The sequence below is a fragment of the Pelodiscus sinensis genome, chromosome 10, assembly GCF_049634645.1.
Source record: "Pelodiscus sinensis isolate JC-2024 chromosome 10, ASM4963464v1, whole genome shotgun sequence".
In the NCBI taxonomy this organism is placed as follows: Eukaryota; Metazoa; Chordata; order Testudines; family Trionychidae; genus Pelodiscus; species Pelodiscus sinensis.
The window spans coordinates 37410067-37431723 of NC_134720.1; positions in this window are offsets into that span (position 1 = coordinate 37410067).

Sequence of the window (21657 nt, forward strand, 5' to 3'; positions counted from 1 at the left end):
ACTTCCCAGTGTAGACATGCCCTATGAACAGTAACTATGGCTAACTGTAGATATAGGATTGCATTTTTTTTCTTTTATGTGTAAACATTTCTCTTTCTACTTATCCCTTTACTCACTCAAAACTTTTGAAGATAAATGTCTGGCTGTTTCACTAGAAATATTTCATTGCTATGACTGTTATAAGTGACCTGAGCCTGAATAGTTGAGCTCTGTGTACTCTGTTCTGAGAAGGGCAGCTTACCTGGTAATTCCTGTGGGTCAGGTTGCAGAAGTTGCACTTTACCTACTGTTTATCTACAAAGAAAAGTAAGGGCTGATAGAGCTCTGAGGAGCAGATTTAGGCTATGTCTACACTACAAAGAAAAGTCGGAAAAAGATACACAAATTGTGAATCGCAAGTTATGTATCTTTTTCTGCTTTTCTTTTGAAAGAGGCTTTTCCGAAATTTGGCGTGTCTACGTGGAGCCAAATTTTGGAAAAACCTTTTCTTTCAAGCCATCCCTTCTTCCTCGTGAAACAAGGTTTACAGGGATGGCAAAAGAATTTTTTCCGAAAAAGCATATGCGTTCCTTAGACGTGGCTTAGCTTTTCCGGGAAAAGAGCTGCGATCTAGATGTAGCCTTAATGTAGTCAGGGCACACTGAGAAATCTAGAGGAAGGAATAATATGTACAGTTTTTTATATAAGTTTTAATGTCTTGTGCTCACACTTTTAGCCTTTTAAGAATTGAGCCATATTGTCAGTGTATTTTAATATCTTAGGCTCTTTTTAAAAATAAAATAAACACATGAGAGAGAATATATGATGATGTCTTGTATTTTATCAGCATGTGTTTGATATGGTCTCATTATTAATGAGTGTCTGAGTCAAAAGTGAGATATGAAGGTCATTGCAAGTAAGTGCTAATTAAATTTTTATCCCACACCATCATATTTCAGGAATGCTTTAAATTAATAAAATAAATGACAAGATTCCATGCAGAAAAGAGATAATGCTTTACAATGTCCTAATCTGCTACGCTACTTCGAATCCTCACAACCTTTTCCGTAGCACAACTCCAGTGTTCACTGCACTTCTGTGTGCTCCTTTAACCAATTACATCGTTCATGGGTTTCACAAATGAATGCTGATGAAGGATCTCAAACCAATAGGCGTATCCCTACCAGAAGTGATGGTGACTGAGCCGGCCAAATTTAATTTCTCAGAATGCCTGTTTTAAACATGGAGGGTAATTTCTGAAATGTTGATATAGAACAGTCTTGGGCAGAAAGAACAGAGCTATTTCTCTGGAAACAGCTAGTGATTCAAAAGCAATTGATTATGTAAATCTGGTTGGAGCACTTGGGCAGTGGATCTCAAAGAAATGATCTTCAGTTCACACAAAATCATCCCTGTGTCCTTATTCCCCAGCACTTACCTGGTCTTGCTGTCTTCCTTCACCCGGAGCTGAAATTTGGTTGTAAATCTCTTCCACATTCTGGTACTTCTATTTGAAAATTTAGGAGAGCAGGTCTCTGGATAAAGGATGTGACAGTGTTATGAGTGTGACATCCTACCTCTTGTAGATGGAAATTCCTTTCAGCCTTTATCTTTTGCCCTAGTGGTCACCCCAATACCTTTAGGAAATACCCAGTACCTAGATGTCTTCTGTCTAGAAATTAGTTTCCTAAGGGTTAATGTTTCTCAGAATTCCTTTGCATAAATAGTACTTCACATTTAACAACATTCCTTAGCTCTGATGTTTATTTCATCTAAGAGGGGCAAAGAAGTTAATTACTTTGTCTGTCTAGAAATGGAGAGAGACTCACTAACAACCACTAGACATTACTGCTCACTTCAGTATTACTGAACTCACAGTAGTGGCAGCTGGACTTAATTATAAGTTTGCAACCCTGTGGTTTTAGCAGCAGCTGCTGAAAAATGGATAATGCAAGGAGCCTTGGAAGCCACTCACATTAGAGATAAAACCCTTGTCATTCACTGAGACAGCCAAATGAACAAGTATTAAAAAGATCAAAGATGTACCAAGGGACAGTTTGTTTTTTGTCTATTTGGCTCTCATTCTGATATGTTGGTTATATGTTATAGCACTATTTTTCTAAAAGGACAAGATTTTTTTTTTGTGAGAACCGATTTTTGAGAGTCACTTTTTAAAAAAATCTTCAGGGGTAGCTGATTTAGGGTATGTCTACACTACAGCGTTATTTCTAAATAAGCCATTTCGAAATAGCTTATTTCAAAATAATGCGTCGATACACAAAATGCATTTCGAAATAGCTTTTTGCTATTTTGAAATAGCACATCCACACTGAGTGGACACTGAATCGCATTTAAGGCCGGCTGGAAACAGGTCCGGCAGGGCATCAGGTCAGGAGTTACTTTGTGTGGCTCCTGCCTGAGGTTATCTGAGGCCCGTGCTTAAAGGGACTCCACCCTCTCCCCGCCACCCCAGACAGCAGTTCTCAGGTTTCCCTGCTTGCTTGCCTACCTTGATGAGGGACAGCAAAGCATTTTGTCTCTGCGTGCTCTGGTTGCTCTCACTCGGGACACCACAGCACTTTGCAACATGGAGCCAGAGCTGCCCCTGGGCACTCTGGTGCTTCTCGTGGACGTGTTGCTGCGAGCCTGGCTGCACTTTCTGCAGGCTGTCATCTGGGAGGTCCATCGGAGGCTGTCAGTATCCAGGAGGCCCTGTGTGAGAGCTTCCACCCTGACGAGCATTAACAGTCTCCCTGGTCTGCCCCCACTGGGGGCTTGTGCCTCATTCCTCCCTCGTGTCCTTCCACTTACTCTCCCCCCCCCCCCCCAAGCCTGCCTTCCTGATGTAAAATAAAATACACATTTTTTAATAAACACAAACTGTCTGTATTTAACAAAACGGGGGGGGGGGGAATGAAACTCTGGTGAGACTGGGGAAAGGAGGCGGGAGAGGGGAGGAGAAACCTGGGAGGAGGGAACTGGAAGGGGGAGCAGAAGCTCAGAGGTGGGGGTCTTGCCGGACCAACTTGATTTTCGTGCGAACCTGCTCCTGGGTTCGCATTTGGCCTTTGGTGGCCAGGCTGGCACCTATCTTCCTGTAGACGGTCACATTCCTCCATCTAGTGTGGAGATCATGGATGTTGGGGGCATCCCCCCTAAACCTGAATAAGGTCCATGATCTCTGCCCTGGACCAGGAAGGCGCTTGCCTTCTCCAGGCCCTGGCAGGCTCTTGGGAGCTGGCAGACTGCTCCTGGGGAGCGGTGGAGGGCTGGCTACCAGTGGCTTACTGTCTCATATTGTGGGGCCACTGAGACAGGGGCAGTGACTGTTGGCTCTGGGCTGGTAGGCTTGGAGCTGGCACAGGCACTATGGACAGAGTCTACCCCTTTAAGGGCTCCGAGGAGGAGGGAGAGGAGTGTTCTTGGTTGAGGCTGGAGTGGCCACCAGGGCACCTTGGGAAGGCTGGAGGCCCCCTATTTCGAAATAAGTGTCTACACAGCACTTATTTTGAAATAGCTATTTTGAATTTGGTGTTATTCCTCGTAGAATGAGGTTTGCTAAATTCGAAATAAGCACTCCGCTATTTTGAATTTATTTCGAAATAGCAGTTGGGCTGTATAGACACTAGGAAAGTTATTTTGAAATAATGGCTGTTATTTCAAAATAACTTTGCTGTGTTGAAATACCCTTAGGGTATGTCTACACTACCCTCCTAGTTCGAACTAGGAGGGTAATGTAGGCATACCACACTTGCAAATGAAGCCCGGGATTTGAATTTCCCGGGCTTCATTTGCATAAGCGGGGAGCCGCCATTTTTAAAACCCCGCTGGTTCAAACCCCGTGCAGCGCGGCTACACGGGGCTCGAACTAGGTAGTTCGAACTAGGCTTCCTACTCCGAACTACCGGGACGAGGTGGAACGAGGTGTACCGGTAGTTTGAAATAGGAAGCCTAGTTCAAACTACCTAGTTCGAGCCCCGTGTAGCCGCGCTGCACGGGGTTTGAACCAGCGGGGTTTTAAAAATGACGGCTCCCCACTTATGCAAATGAAGCCCGGGAAATTCAAATCCCGGGCTTCATTTGCAAGTGCGGTATGCCTACATTACCCCGCTAGTTCAAACTAGCGGGGTGGTGTAGACATACCCATGGTCTGTAACTGGAAAAATGTAAACAGCAAATAGTCTAGTAGTTCCTTAAAGACTAACAAAACATGTAGATGGTATCATGAGCTTTCATGGGCACAACCCATTACTTTATCTGAAGAAATGGGTTTTGTGCCCATGAAAGCTCATGATACCATCTACATGGGGTTTTTTTTTGTGGCTATTAAAAAAATAATAATCCGAAAACAGCTAATTGCTGAAAAGTAAAACATATGCAGGCAAATGGATCGGCTAGAAAATAATACCAATTATGTTGGACTTTGCAAACATTGCCAACTCCTTGTCACAATCCTGTGAAGTGAAGTAGTATTATCCCTGTTTTATGCAGTGTAATTGTAGCTATGTCAGTCCCAGAGCACTAGAGAGAGAGAAGATCAATGAGATTATATTGTTTAAGTTAGTACAAGTTTGACAGATGAGGGAAAGGATAAGTGACTAGCTCAAGAGTACACAAGTCCTTGATCCCCATGTGACCAAAATAGAACACTGGATCCATTCTTCACCTTTCTCTTATCCCCATCTGTGCTGCAAGTATCAATGACATGTGGAAGACATGTCTTCAGTCGTCTTCTCTGCAACAGAGGTGACTGGCCCAGGTTTAAGGGAAAAGCCTGTTGATTGAGAACTACAATATCTAGTGGGTGAGAAAAGCTGTTAAATCTAGATGTTGCCCAGTCTAACAGGATTGAGAGTTTAGACTGCATGCTTACATTTTCTTTTAGTAACCATGCTGCCTTTTTTTCCTGTCTCATAGTCACTTAAAATCTACCTTTAATAGTCAATAAACTTGTTTTACTGCTTACTTTTACCAGCAAGTTTGCCTGGAGTGTTTGGTAAGTTTGCTCAGGTTTTACAAAGGCTGGTGCATATCCACTTTTCACTGAAGTGGTGAACCAGTTAATGAATTTGCATTGCTCAAGTTGAGCAGTACTAGGTGATATATTCCTGAAGCACAGTTCTGGGACTTGGGGTGGGGGAGGGTTGAATGGGACCTGAGTGATTTATGAGTGGCTCTGAGAGCATTCATGCAGAATAGCTAGACTCCGCATACTGTTGTGATCTCTCAGCACAGCACCAGGAGGGGCTTTCTCTCTGCTTGGTCACTAGCAAAGTACTGAGAGAGATCGTGCAGGCTAAGGTTAAGGAATCACAGTCAGTGTTCCCTATAAGATGAACACTTGGGCAGCCTCCCAGGAGAGATTCAAATGCTGCCCAGTTGATTAGCAGAGCACCCAGAGCTGGCAGCATTAGTGTTTATTGAAGGTGTACAAAATTTATTCCCCACATGGCTTGAAAAAATAGAGGGAACATCGGTCACACAGTACCCCAGTCTCAGCATCACCTTTAGATCTTGATTCATTGAGACAATTTTATGAAATGCTATAAATTGCTGCATAGCACATACACATGGGACCTAAATTCTTCCTTTGAATGTAAATTTTGAACTCCTATTTAAAAGCCAGTCAGTTTTGAAATCAACATCCTCCCCTATTAGGAGCTGTGTGTGTATTTGTGGGTAGGAATTTGTTCCTATATTTAACTAACTGAACTTCTTTCCCTACATGTAACAATCTCTGTTTTACATTCTATTTGGTGGAAGACTAAAAGAAAGGAGAAATGCACCAGTGAAGAACTGGGATAGGCTCAGGATAAGTGGGCCTGCTAAATGTCAGTTACTGAAATCTACAAATGCAGGGTTGATTTACCTCTGACATAAACAGAGCCAGCGTTCCCTCTAAGCTGTGCGCCTGCGCAGCCGGTGCACAACAAATTTTGCACCCGTGCTCCTCGCCTGCAGAGCCGCACTCAACACCACTCATTTCCCGTTGGACCAGTGGTGGGACGGCAGGGCCGTGTGATGGCGGGTAGGCTGCCCTGCCCCTGTTTGCTTCAGCTAGAGCTGGGGCGTGGTGACACTGTCCCTGCGGAGGCAGCTTTACCAGTTCCGGTTCCACCTATAGCAGGCAGGATGCCGGGGGCTGGTGGGGCTGTGTAGCTGGGGGTGGCTGCTTGGGTGGCCCCTGCTGGCCCTGGAGCCACAGTGTCGCCGGGGGAGGCTGCTCAGGCAGCCCTAGTTGGGGCCGGAGCACCACATGGTTAGGGCTGGCTGCTCGGGTGCCAGGGCTGGCTGCTCGGGTGGCCAGAGCAGCAGATAGAGGCAGCAGGGGGAAAGCAGGCAGCACCCTGGAGACAGTGCTGTGGGGAACCAGCTTTTAAGCTGACTCCCCCCAAAACCAGCTCCTGTTCCCCCTACTTGCTGCCTCTCACAGAGGCAGCGGGGGGGGATGGGGATGACGCATGGAACACAGGGCCAGTGGGAACTCAAGTAGTCCCCCACTCACACTGGTTCCCACTGCGGCCACTTCAGCCTCTGAAATGTACAAGAGCCGCAGAGGAGTGGGGGACTGCTTGAGTCCCCTGCTTGCCCCGGGCTCCCTGCGGCACTTCAGCTTTTGAAATGTACATTGTAAAGGCTGAAGTGACCTCAGTAGGAACTGGCATGAGTGGGGGTGGTGGAGGGTGGAGACTGCTTGTGTCCCCGCTCGCGCCGTTTCCCCACTGCACCCCATCCCCCCCGGAGATGGCTCTGGCTCCTGCTACCCTCTCTTGCTGCCTTTCTCTGATAGCGGGGGGTGGAGGGGAATGACTAGTTGAGTCACTACTCATCTATCTGATAAACTTATACTTACTAGTCGCTTACATCCCAGGCTGGCCAGGGGTTGGGCATCCCTCAGCTCCGCTTTCTCCCCCGGCAAGCAGCTTCCTGGGGGGCAGGGAGGAGGGCTGAGCAGCCCAGTCCTGGGCCCATTCCCTGCAAGGAACCACTGAAGGAATGGGCAGCCCATATCCAGCCTCCCTCCCCCCCGCCAGAGAGGAGCTGCCACCTCATCAACCTCTCAGCCCCCCCATGCTGGCTTCCCCCTGCCCTGAATCCTGCAATCCCTCGTCCTGAGCCCCCCAACTTTCCTCCGCGCCCTGATTCCTGTACAGCAGGATCATGCCCTCTTGATAATTATCCCTTGGTTTAGTATTTTTTTTTACATAATTTAAATTTATATATGTGTGTGTGTGTGTGCGTGTTAGAAAGTGGTGGTGCCACAGTGGCACACATCTGAACAAATGCACATGTGGGTGCAGAAGACACAAATCACTCCACTCACAGATGGGAAATCTTAGAGGGAACACTGAGTAGAGCCCTGCAAATTGGCTTTATATCTGCGGGTATCACATCTGTGGATGTGGCCATCCTCATTTTTGCGGCTACAAACGTGGATTCAGATACAAATTAGGTATCCATGCAGGGCTCTAGCCAGAAGCATGTGCGAATCCATTCATGTGGCTGGAGCTAAGCTGCTTTACACCACTTTTGAATTTGTTCATGCTTGATCTCTGTCCCATCACTGATCCCAACCTTTTGCTTTATCATATGAAATAAAATAAATTTAGAACACTCACTCCCCCCCCCCCCAAAAAAAATGCTGCTGATGCATATAGAAAAGTAAAAATTGAAAAGCTTTAAAAGAAGCTCAGTGTGGCCTCCTCCTCCTCCTCCTCCTTGTATTCTTGATAGTTTAGGCTGGCAATCCATTTATCATGACAATCATTCGTTATCCTGCCAGCCCTTAGGCATTATCATTTAGTTTGACAAGCAGATAATAGAGAAAGTTGAAACGTGCAGAGACTGATGAACTACGGTGTATGACAAACTAGTTCCCTTGTTTGGGTTTTCTTTTGGCTGAATAATTTATCTGGGCAATTAAATTACATTGAATTTTTTTTAAAGTGTCTAGTAATGAAACAGTGATAGACCAAATAGAAATTGAATTAATCAGCTGGTGAATTGCAGCCTCCTGGTGAATTGCAGCTTCCTCTGTGATGGAAAGTAGAAGCTCTTCAAATCTGTAATGAATAAGGATAGGACAGTACAAGTTAGAAAATTGAGTGAAGGACACCATGGCGCTGGCAGACCAGGTGCCAGGTTGTGTCAAAGCTCAGGGGCTCATTGAATCATGACAGATAAATAGCTGCAAGTCATTAGTGTTTATAAGAATGTGTTCAGCATTTGCACTTTATGTAATGCTTGTTGGATACTGCATATATTAATTTTACTTATTATATCTGTGTCCTATGGTATAACATTAAGTTGAGTGTTTTGCATTGTAAACATGTGTACTTGTTTGGAAGTTTCAGGGGGTAGCCAAGTTAGTCTGTACGGGTATGTCTACACTGCCACCCTAGTTCGAACTAGGGTGGCTAATGTAGGCATTCAAACTTCCAAATGAAGCCCGGGATTTAAATATCCCGGGCTTCATTTTCATGTTCCCAGGCGCCGCCATTTTTAAATGCCCAGTAGTTCGAACTACCTGCCCACAGCTACCCGCGGCACGGACTAGGTAATTAGAATTAAAGCTCCCAATTCGAACTACCATTATTCGTCTTGCAAGGAGGAATAACAGTAGTTCGAATTGGGAGCTATAATTCTAACTACCTAGTCCGTGCCGCGGGTAGCTATTTTAAATAGTAGAGCTTCACGAATAGGCCTTCCGTTCAGTTGCAGAGACATGCTTTGCTTATGAGATGTGATGGGCTCACAGTCCTTTTCCCCTCCCATATATAATCCAAGTTTTTAAAAACAGGGATAATGTTGTACATTGCAGGTAATATTAACCCAAATTTAAATTATAAAGTAATTATTCATTGCATATTAATTTTAGACTTTCATACAAAATTGCTTGATATCTTATTTTGTTTCCTCCTTAAGTAATGTGCAAAGAGAATTTCTGTAGTGGGTTTCATAGTATTTATTACACCAAACTTTATTTTTTTATGTATTAAAGGTTAGTCCAGTGTTTAATAAGTTCCACACCTTATATGATTTAGTGAACACCTGCAGAAGATCACTAATGAGGAATTATATAGGAAGATATAGCCGAAAGAGAACCTACTGCAGAAGGTTATAGAATGAAAGTTACAGCCATTCGGGCATATCTGCAGAATGAACAAGGAACGAAAAGTTAAGACCCTGGTGTTCAGCTTAATGGATGGTCAGAATAGGAGAGGCAGATCCCACAGAGAATGGGTAGATGATATAGTACATTGGTGCGGAGCTAGTCTACAGAAACTAAGCCACTCCAAATTGGACAGGGAAAAATGGAAGAAATAGTGAGGCAGGCATCGGACACCAATGGGTGTTAAGCCCATGGTGGTTGATGATGAGGAGGAGAAGGAGGAGGATGAACAGGAATGAACCTTTTAAATATGTTAAGTTAACCCATTCTTTGTGAACCTGATTTAAAAACCTTTATTTGTATATCTAGTTTTGTTGTGACATTACTGGCATTGGTGGAGAGATTAAAGTTTGTATGATTGGTCCCTAGAAGTGAAAACAGTTCAGCAACTTTATATAGACTATTTGGCTTTTCAGGAAAATATACACAACCTGTTTTGAGGTTTATTTTGTTGTGCTTTAGGGGACTTCAAAAATTTCATTTTTCTGAATATTTTGCAAGTACCCAGGAGAGGAAAAGATGGCTGTTGGGTGGGGAGGTGGAGGGGAGGAATGTAACCATTCCAGGTAACTGGAGGAAGCTGTAATATAACTAATTTGCATTTGCGAATATTCTTTATTAAATAAAATCCATCCATACAGTCTGCCTTTTTTTCTAGTGAGGCTTACTTTACATAACCCTGATCAAATGTCAATGGACTACTGGTATCTTCTTTTAAAAAAAATGGTGGTGTAAAAACATCAACAGGCAGCTGTCTATGCGAGTAAAGCTTGAACCCAAATTATCAGCAGAAGGAAATATTCTCTGTATGTATCCTCTTTATCAGTACATGTGCTTTGTCATTCAGTAGCTGACCATGCTTAAAATACAATCCAACATAATAGAATTTATACAGTCCAGTTACCTTGTGCAAACAGTTCTGGCTAGGCTGCATACAGTCCATTCTGTACTATGTGGTTCATTAGACTGCATTTCTTTTGGCCTTTAGCTAGACAAAGATTCTTAGCAGCTATCATCTGATTTATGTTGTTAGGCTGTTTCTATAGCATATCAGATTTCCTGACTTAGTTGTTTTAAAGTGGTCATTTTCTATGCTCTGATAGAAACGGTGACAGAAATATGGACTCCTAAGATTTTATGTGGGGTCATTATTAACTTGGTTCAGTGCTGAACAGGAAACCTAGACTTGGCATGAAGTTTTAAGCAGTAACAGAAGAAAAAAATTTCTGGCAAGGTTATGAGTATCCTACTTATTGCTCCAGTCTTCTCATTATAGCAGTAATCCCCAACAGGGTGTGCATTGGTCTTATTAGCACATCCTTATGGCACTGATGTATGAAGAGAGGCTGGGTTCTTTCCTCAGCCAGGAAGCATTCTAATATCCTACTTTTTGCTATTAGAATGTGACTCTTGGCTTTACATTTTCTTTTTTTCTAAAACAGATGTTTTAAACTGCTTCCTTTGGGAGGAAGATATGCGGTGTATGGATTCCAAGAGAGAAATATTCATTTACACTTAATGCTGCAAACAGTCTGCTTTAACTTTCCTTTAAACTACTCTCTGTAGAATTGTCACTGAGACTTGGGATTTCCAATTTGAGAAACTTCATTTGGTTTAATTATTAATAGGATCAAACCCATTTTTTAAAATATAGACTAGAAATCTCCTGAACTAGAAATCCCTTTCTTGTTTCCCACCCCATTTACACCAGTAACCGCAGCCCATAGACCAGCAGCTGCTGACTAAAACTGTGATAAATCAATGCCAAAGATATTCCAGGTGATATCCCAAGGCTACTGCTTCTCTTCTTATTGGCTAAAACATTTTAGCAAATACGATTCATGGAGATGTAAAGAGGCTTCTCCCTTTGTTTGAACCTGTCATTGTGCCAGGCCCCTAAGTGAGATGCACTGCTGCCTACAGCAGACTGGGAATATGGTTCTGCTCTCATTTGGGTTTACTTGGAGCATGGTGTTGTACAGCTATAATACTGTAGGTTCCTCACTTTGATGTCTCTTTGGAGCTGTTAAATCACTATGTTCTGACCCTTATTTACACCATCTCTGACCACTTGAGCATTGCATCAACCAGTTCCCACCCACCACCATGATTTCAGAACCAACTACTTTACAGTGATCCATGCTGGTCCACACAGACTGTTACATTTCTGCTACTGCGTACATCAATAAAAGTTGTTCTGCGGGCATTGTGCCATGGATGAATTTAGGACCATGTCTTACAGGTTCATCACTAGGGAGTAGATTTTTATGTAAGCATCTTTGAACTAGACATCAGGAATATTTTGTTTATTTCCAAAGGAAAATGAACACTTAGTTTTTTCAATCAAAGGATTTACATAAGAAAATTTGATCAAAAACTCTGTTTTCTGGTTAAAGCAATCTGAGGTCAGCTTTCTGATGGTAAAAATGTATTTTAAGTGATCAGAAGATCCCTGTGCAAATACTGACATGAAGAAAGGCTTAACTTAGCTTAGTTACATGTCTAGTAGAGGTGTCTGTGTGTAAAATATGGGCTTTCAAAAAGAAGTCCAGGAGCATGATGGGAAGAGGAAGCTCTTTCAAAAACTTTTAGCTTGTGTTGAGAAATTCACTGATAATGGTTGAGGAATTACTGCATTGAATTATATGTTTTCAGTAATTTTTCACAACTGTTTGCGAATGGGCCAGATCCCCAACAGGTAGTAGTTAGCATAACTCAATAGACCTAAATAGAACTATACTATTTATACCAGCTGCGATTCTGTCTTATTTACCTGAATTCTTACAAAGACTGGACAAGCAGTTGGGTTAATTAGAAGGCTTCAGTAATCCAGAGGTAGCCAAATCCTGCACAACCTATTTTTGTAAATACATATTTTGTAATCCCCAGACTATTATATGTGTTTATTGAAGCAGGAGACCAAAAAGCTGGGAGGGGAACAGTGGTTTGGTTTTCCTTGTTGAATTCCTCAGGGTGGTTAGTTGAGCTCTGATTAAGTCAGTGAATAATTTTTTTAATTGGGAAGGTGCTCATTTCATAAAGTGTATTGACAAGGTGCTCCTTTGGATTCTCATAATGCAGACCCACGTTCTCTGCTAGTTGTGGTTGAAGTTTACTGTTTGTCTGCATTTTGTTATTTTATTAAATGCATCAGCTCCCCAATGTTTGTTTCTTTTTGTTTTGTTTTGTTTTTAAAAACATTTTCAAGGACATAAAAAAAAAAACCAAACCCAGCAGACCAGGGGGACAGGAGCAAAGCTGCCCAGGCGGCGGGAGCAAACGCTGCCCAGGCGGTGGCTTTGCTCTGGTGTCCCTGGTCTGCTGGGGGGGGGGGGTCCAGCGGCTTTGCTGGACCCCCCCCAGCAGACCAGGGGGACAGGAGCAAAGCCTTGGAGCACGCCCACAGTGGGACAGCCTGGGCGCGCCTGGGCTGTCCCGCTGCGGGCGTGCTCCAAGGCTTTGCTCCCCGTCTCCCTGCAGACCAGGGAGACGGGGAGCAAAGCCGCGGAGCATGCCCACAGGGGGACAGCTCAAGCGCGCCTGGGCTGTCCCACTACGGGCGTGCTCCGCGGCTTTGCTCTCCGTCTCCCTGGTCTGACCAGCAGACCAGGGAGATGGGGAGCAAAGCCTCAGAGCACGCCAGCAGTGGGACAGCCGCGGCGCGCCTGGACTGTCCCGCTGCCCGTGTGCTCTGCGGCTTTGCTCCGCATCTCCCAGGTCAGCAGACCACAGAGACGGAGCAAAGCTGTGGAGGACTTGGGTGGTACCGCCACCCCCAGCTCCCTGGTCTGCTGGGGGGGGGGGGCAGCAAGTGCCCCCCCCCCCCAGCAGACCAGGCTTTTCTTGCCTACCCCTGGGGTAGAGCAGCTGGGGGCTGCCGGGTTGGTCCCGCAGCGCCGCTCCGGACCAACCTGGCAGCACCCCAGCTGCTCTGTCCCAGGCATCCTGATTCAGCCGCTGCTGGTCAGTTTCAGCAGCGGCTGAATCAGGACACCTGGGGCAGAGCAGCTGGGGTGCTGCTGGGTTGCTTCAGTAGTGCCAAGGAGCCGCGCTACTGGAGCAACCCAGCAGCACCGCAGCTCCTCTGCCCCAGGCGTCCCCAAGTCAGCCGCTGCTGAAACAGACCAGCGGCTGACTACAGGAAGCCTGAGGCAGAGTTGCTCTGTCCCAGGCTTCCTGGAATCAGCCACTGATCAGTTTCAGCAGCAGCTGACTTGGGGACGCCTGGGTTTCTTAAGTTGAATCTGTATGTAAGTCAGAACTGGCAACCAGATTCAGTCACGGTTGAAACTGATCAGTTTCAGCAGCGGCTGAATCTGGACGCCAGTTCCGACTTACATACAGATTCAACGTAAGAACAAACCTACAGTCCCTATCTTGTACGTAACCCGGGGACTGCCTGTAATAATAAATTATACATGACTCTCTTAACTTTCTTTGAGGGGTAGCTGTGTTAGTCTGTAACTTTAAAAATGAGTAATCCTGTGGCATCTTAGGGTATGTCTAATGGACGTTAGTTCGAATTAACTTTGATAGGCGCTACACTAGCGCTCCGCTAGTTCGAACTTAATTCGAACTAGCGGAGCGCTTAGTTCGAACTAGGTAAACCTCATTGTACGAGGACTAAGCCTAGTTCGAATTTACTAGTTCGAATTAAGGGGTGTGTAGCCCCTTAATTCAAACTAGTGGGAGGCTAGCCCTCCCCAGCTTTCCCTGGTGGCCACTCTGGCCAACACCAGGGAAACTCTATTGCCCCCCTCCCAGCCCCGGACCCCTTAAAGGGGCACGGGCTGGCTACGGTGCCCGTGCCAGGTGCAAGCCTGTCAGCACCCAGCTAGCAGACCCTGCACCTGGCACGGCTCGAGCCAGCCACCCGATGCCCCCCAGCTCTCCCCCTCTTCCCGGGACCAGGCTGGCGGCTCCCGGGATCTTGGCCGGAACCGCAAGAGGCGGGCACCCGCCTGGGCTAGTGCGGACATCGTGGACCTTGTCCACGACCTCCGCACTAGGCACAGGAGAGTGGCCGTCTAGGGCAGGAGAGCTGCCAGCCTGGCCAGCCAGGAGCAGGAGTGCATGAAAATCAAGGTGATCCACTGAGACCCCCGACCCTGAGCCCTGAGCTTACAATGGCCGTACTGGGTCAGACCAAAGGTCCATCTAGCCCAGTAGCCTGTCTACCGACAGTGGCCAACCCTAGGGACCCTAGAGGGGATGGACCGATGACAGTGACCAAGCCATTTGTCTCGTGCCATCCCTCTCCAGCCTTCCACAAACTTTGGGCAGGGACACCACTCCTACCCCCTGGCTAATACCACTCCATAGACCCAACCTCCATCACTTTATCTCACTTCTCTTTAAACTCTGTTCTAGTTGTAGCCTTCACAGCCTCCTGCAGCAAGGAGTTCCACAGATTGACTCTTTGCTTTGTGAAGAACAACTTTCTGTTACTAGTTTGAAGCCTGCTACCCATTCCGGGTATGTCTACACTACCCTCCTAATTCAAACTAGGAGGGTAATGTAGGCATACCACACTTGCAAATGAAGCCCGGGATTTGAATTTCCCGGGCTTCATTTGTAGAAGCCGGGCGCCACCATTTTTAAATCCCGGCTAGTTCGAACGCTGTGCCGCGCGGCTACACGCGGCACGGAGTAGCTAGTTCGGATTAGCCTTCTAATCCGAACTAGCTGTACTCCTCGTGGGATGAGGAGTACAGCTAGTTCGGATTAGGAAGCCTAATCTGAACAAGCTACTCCGTGCCGCGTGTAGCCGCACGGCACGGGGTTCGAACTAGCCGGGATTTAAAAATGGCGGCACCTGGCTTATGCTAATGAAGCCCGGGAAATTCAAATCCTGGGCTTCATTTGCAAGTGCGGTATGCCTACATTACCCTCCTAGTTCGAACTAGCGGGGTAGTGTAGACATACCCTCCTTTCCTTTGGTGTCCTCTAGTCCTTCTATTATGTGAACCAATGAAGAAATTTTCTGTATGCACCCTCTCCATCCCACTCATGCTTTTAGAGACCTCTATCCTATCCCCCCTCAGTATCCTCTTTTCTAAACTGAAAAGTCCCAGTCTCTTTAGCCTCTCTTCATATGGGACCTCTTCCAAACCTCTGATCATTTTAGTTGCCCTCCCCTCTCCCACCCTCTCTCTTCCCCTCTCCCACGTCCTTTTCCCAGTCTCCCCGAGTTTTGTTCAATAAAGAGAGATTCTATTTTTGACCACACGTTTTCTTTATTTTGTACAGCAGGAAGGGGGGCTAGGGAGGAGTAAGTGGAAGGAGGTGAGGGAGGAATGGGGTACGAGCCCCCGATGGGGAGGACTGGGCTGGCTCTGCGGGCTTCTGGGGGTGGAAGCTCTCCTGCAGCCCCCCAATTGTCCCTCTCCCCAGATGGTAGCCTGCGGCAAGTGCAGCCGGTCTGATGGCCGAGTGCTGTGATGTGCCCAGTGTGGGCACTCAGGGCACTCCAAGACAGGACTGCTTTGCAAGCGGGGCACCCCTGAGAACTGTCTGTCTGGGGTGGGGGTCGGTTCCCTTTAAGCACAGCCCTCGGCTAGCCTGAGACAGCAGCTCCACGCTCTAAGTCCTCATCTGATGCCCTGCCGGCACTGCTTCCAGCCATCCTTAACCCCAGTTCAGGGTCTACTTAATGTGGACATGCTAGTTTGAATTAGCAAAACGCTAATTTGAACTAGTTTTTAGTTCTAGATGTGTTAGTTCGAATTAGCTTAATTCGAATTAACTAATTCGAACTAAGTTAGTTCAAATTAGCGCTGTAGTGTAGACATACCCTTAGGGTATGTCTACACTACCCCGCTCGTTTGAACTGGCAGGGTAATGTAGGCATACCGCACTTGCAAATGAAGCCCGGGATTTGAATTTCCCGGACTTCATTTGCATAAGCGGGGAGCCGCCATTTTTAAAACCCCGCTGGTTCGAACCCCGTGCAGCGCGGCTACACGGGGCACGAACTAGGTAGTTCGAACTAGGCTTCCTAATTCGAACTACCGTTACTCCTCGTGAAATGAGGAGTAATGGTAGTTCAAACTAGGAAGCCTAGTTCGAACTACCTAGTTCGTGCCCCGTGTAGCCGCGCTGCACGGGGTTCGAACCAGCGGGGTTTTAAAAATGGCAGCTCCCCGCTTATGCAAATGAAGCCCGGGAAATTCAAATCCCGGGCTTCATTTGCAAGTGCGGTATGCCTACATTACCCTGCTAGTTCGAACTAGCGGGGTAGTGTAGACATACCCTCTGAGACTAACAAAATACCCCTCCCGCTGTGGCACTCAGCTGAGTGCTGCGCCCCTCAGCCGGGCCGCCAGGGGAGCCAGCAGCGCAAGGGGCTGTTAGGGCTCCCCTGGGCTGTGTCCAGACTCAGGCGTTTTTTCGAAAAAAGTAGCCTTTTTTCGAAAATACTTCCCGTGCGTCCAGACTCAAGCCGCATTCTTTCGAAATTAATTCGAAAGAACGCGGCTTTTCTTTTGATGGCGGTAAACCTCAATTTACGAGGAAGATCGCCTTCTTTCGAAAGTTCCTCTTTCGAAAGAAGGCGTTCTTCAGTGTAAATAGGGCATCTTCGAAAGAGAGCATTCAGACTCACTGGATGCTTTCTTTCGAAAAAGCAAGCCACTTTTTCTAAATTTCTCCGTGCAGTCTAGACGCTCTCTTTCGAAAGAGGCTCTTTCAAAAGAAGCCTGCAGTCTAGACATAGTCCTTGGGTGGGAGAGGAAGGGAGGGCAGTGACGTACACGGCCCCGCCCCCTGGCCGTATACGTCACCGCCCCACCCCTCTCCCTCATGGCAGCCTGGCTGAGCAGGCAGCACTCAGTCAAGTGCCACGGTGGGAGGGAAGAGGAAGGGGAAGCGGGGAAGGGAGAGACGGAGGGGAGAGAGAGGCAGGAGGAGGAGGAGAAGACAAAGGGAGAGTAAGAGGCAGGAGGGGGAGGAGAGCTGAGAGAGAGGGGGGAAGAGAGAGAGAGAGAGAGACAGAGCGAGAGAGCTCAGGAGAGAAGACCTGAAAATCCCATCTTATGATGGGCTAATTGGCTAGTTGTTTATAACATTGTTTGTTTGTTTGTTTAATATCATAGTGAGTTCAATCACACTTTATTTGTCACTCATTTGTACATGGAAAGATTTTCCTGTTACAGACTAACTCAGCTACCCCTCTGAAACTTATAAATAAACAGACATATTACATGTAAAGGTTCATACATTTATGAATGCACCTTTTTTGTTTCCTTAAACATGAACATTGTTTTACTGTGTCACCAGGAGGGTAGAATTTGCTCCAAATAAGCTCAAATACAATTTGAGCCTCACTTTGTCAGGGATGTGCTTTTTACTGTTTGCTGCAAATGTGCGCAAACTTTAAGCCTTTGAAAAAATTTGATTCACACAGAGCTCAGAGCTTTCAGATTCTGGTAGCTAAAAATCTCCAAAGATTCTGACTTCCTCAAGCACAGTCAAGCCTCTCACCTTCTTGTGCTGACCAGTCTGTGTGTTATGCTTATAAGAAGCACACAATATGCACTCTCACTCTCACTCTGTCTCACTCTGACACACACACACACACTCTCTCTCTCTTTCTTTCTCTCTCTCTCTCTCTCATACACACACACACCCACCCCTGCGGGTGGTATAGTTAACAGTCTGTCATGGACTAAGTCAGTCTTCCTGGCCAGGCAATATTGACTGAGTGAGGAGTCGGGGTTCATCGATAGCAATTCGAGGCTCCTCTGAGGCTTGGCTTGCAGACAGAACCCGGAGTCCCATGGCAAGAACACTCCATTTTATGCTTGTGAGATCCCATTACAGTCTATGCATTTTGCAGTGTCATGCTGCAGTCATTCATCCTTAAAAGGTGTTCATCTCAGGGCTTTCCATAACTATCCTTTGATGGTTGTTGCCAGGCTCCTCATCCAGGTCTCTTGTTTGTGACTTACTCTTGGTGGGGGGGGGGGGGGCTCTGCCTGTCTCCAGGGTTCCTCAATTCTGCTAATTTAATTCAGCCTCAGACACAATGAATGTTTCCTGGTTATCTTTAAGGTTCCCACTTTTTGACTACCTGAGCATTTGTGATGGCTTTCACACTTACATCCTCCACTCACACCAAACAATTTTGCAGAGTTTCAGAGAAGATTAGTAGTTAGTAGAAGACACAACTTAGTTTGTAATGCAGCCATGAGGTACAACTCAATTTGTAAAGCTAACAGCAAACGTTTTATCATAGAATCCTAAGGCTGGATGAGACCTCAAGAGGTCACTGAATCCAACATCTTGGTCAAAGCAAGATCAACCCTAACTAATCATGAGAGACAAGGTGAAATAGAAGCAGACAAAACTTATAAGCAAGTCATATAGGACTTTTTACTATAATTGTACTTGTATTCTTATACTAACACTACAATGCAACTCTTTGGCTAAATGTGCATTTGCCATCCCCACAGAACAAATGAGCATGCTTCATCCCCTTACAGTTCCTGTGTGTAACTGGATGCCACATGCTGTATCCCACCAGACAAGTGAGTATGTTTCTTCCACCCTAGTGATACAGGAAAAAAGCCTGACACTGCAATGATTGCTCCCTGCTCTTTGAGACTGAGGTGCGTCAAGGTACCAGAAATGAAAGCAGGGAGCTTTCTCCTGCCCTTGCTCTTGATGACCGCCCTCCTCTAACTTGGATTAGGACAAGGAGTCTGGTGATACTGAGACTGGTAGTAAGGGAGGGGGGCATAAAAATGGACAGAGCTGGGGTGACTGGAACTGGTTGGGCAAGGAGGCTGTAATGAGGGATACTCTTTTCCTCTTGGCTGAAGTCAGAGAGTTGTCTGTGGGACTGATATAAAGCAAATCCTGATCTTGGCAGTGAACTAGAGATAACAAGCCATCCATTCATAGTCCTGTCCATACTGCCTGCAACACTCTACCCATCTGTCATCAGTATCCTTTATTCCATGCCAGAATGAAATCTGGAATTTGATTACTTCAGAGATATTTGTTATGCCTGGCAGTACAAAACCCAAAGGTCTCATTGTTTGTGACAGTTCTGATGTATTTGTTTAGTAATAAATGTTGGTACAGCTTTCCTTATGGCACTATCCTCTTTCATGGGCTTCCATCATGCCATGTTTAGATTTCAGGAAACAAAATATTAAACTTTGGATCCAATGAGTGACAAGATTGCAGATATTTTTACAAATAATCAGATGAAATGTTCTTTAGTTTTAGGCTTGTTCCTGATTCTACTGCAGTTGATGGGAGAGTTATAATTTCCAGGATCAGGCCCTTGATGTAGATGAACAGCTTGGAGTCACCAAAGTTTGACTAGTGATAGAAATGTAGCCGTGTTAGTCTGGTGTAGCTGAAACAAAATACAGGACTATGTAGCACTTAAAAGACTCACTACATAGTCCTGTACAAAGTTTGACTGTGTGTTCTGCATAAGTTGCAATTGCGTATTTGGAAAAGGAGAGCAAAGCAAAATCCAAATACAGTTACATGTGGCTGTTATTTGAGTTTTAAAAACTTTAAAGGGGTTTTTAAATAACAAGAGGTGGAATTGGTATTCAATATATGTATGTATAGAGTTCCTAAAAGGAAGAGCAGAGGAGTTCTATTCAAGAATATATTTACATATTGCATCTAATTCTGATCTCATTTACATCAGCTTAAATTGGGAATAATTGCACCAAAGTCGACATGTGTTGAAAAGAAACAGAAAATATAACTGTCTGTAGCTGATCTGCCATGAGTAGATGTGTTCAGAGGACAGGATTTTCATATCCAAATTGAAACAAGAGAAAGAAGTGGTAACCCCTTGTATACATTTGTTATATTACCTTTGTGGGCTTCATTTAGCATTACAGTTGGGAAACATTTGTTGTTTCAGATACTGTTTTAAATGTAAAGAGTGTGCCTTCTGCAGAGCAGTCATTCCATTCCCAGATAGGCTGCTGATTTATTTTAAAGTCTTGTCAATCAGGTTTTTTCATAGTCTGTAATTGATTCTGTTTTCTTAGAGGGATTAAAACCACCATTGTGCCAGCCAAGTCAGGATTGTAATTTTCTGAGCTTTTTAGTTTGCTGCTGGCATTGGTTAGACATGCCTGTCAACCCTGACTCGGCTGTTGCTCTGTTCCTGTGTGTTTCTTTTCACTCTTAATAAAAATGTGAGAGATGATTTGAAAAGAAGCCACTAGTCTTAGCTATTTTAATAAAATGTAAAAGTAGAGATGGTAGCAGCTGACCTCTGAATATCTTTGTCCCTGGTTAGCCTGATCTTTTCAATCTGGAAGACTTAGGTAACCTGAGTTTATAGAACAGACTACAAAAAATGTTTTTGCAGTATAATATTGTCCCTCCAAGCCTCTCCCACCTAACTTAACTGTGTACTTTCCGGTCCTCTTCTTTGGACTACAGGCAGTCCCCGGGTTACGTACAAGATAGGGACTGTAGGTTTGTTCTTAAGTTGAATCTGTATGTAAGTCGGAACTGGCGTCAGCTGCTGCTGAAACTGATCAGTTTCAACCGCGGCTGAATCTGGATGCCAGTTCTGACTTAGATACAGATTCAACTTAAGAAACCCAGGCGTCCCCAAGTCAGCTGCTGCTGAAACTGATCAGCGGCTGATTCCAGGAAGCCTGGGGCAGAGCAACTCTGCCTCGGGCTTCCTGTAGTCAGCCGCTGGTCAGTTTCAGCAGCGGCTGACTTGGGGACGCCTAGGGCAGAGCAGCTGGGGTGCTGCTGGGTTGGTCCGGAGCGGTGCTACTGGAGCAACCCAGCAGCACCCCAGCTGCTCTGCTTCAGGGGTAGGCAAGAAAAGCCTGGTCTGCTGGGGGGCGGGGAGGGCACTAGCTGCACCCCCCCCCCCAGCAGACCAGGGAGACGGGGGTGGCGGGACCGCCCAAGTCCTCCATGGTTTTACTCCGTCTCCCTGGTCTGCTGACCTGGGAGACGCGGAGCAAAGCCGCAGAGCACGCGGGCAGCGGGACAGTCCAGGCGCGCCGCGGCTGTCCCACTGGTGGCGTGCTCCAAGGCTTTGCTCCCCATCTCCCTGGTCTGCTGTCCCGCTGTCCCGCTGCGGGCGTGCTCCAAGGCTTTGCTCCTGTCCCCCTGGTCTGCTGGGGGGGTCCAGCAAAGCCACTGGACCCCCCCCCCCGCAGCAGACCAGGGACACCAGAGCAAAGCCGCGGCGGCGGCGGCTTTGCTTGGGTGTCCCTGGTCTGCTGGGGGGGTCCAGCGGCTTTGCTGGACCCCCCCAGCAGACCAGGGAGACCAGGAGAAGCTTTTCTCGCCCCAGAGGACACGGGTGGCGATCCGCCGCCCGTGAGCTCCGGGGCGAGAAAAGCCCCGTTCGTAAGTGCGGATCCGACGTAAGTTGGATCCGCGTAAGTCGGCGACTGCCTGTACTGTTGTTGTTGACTATCTTCCCAAGAACACATAGTCCAAGAGACATTTGCATTATGTAATTCTTTTCTGTCACTGTATTATTGATATTTGTG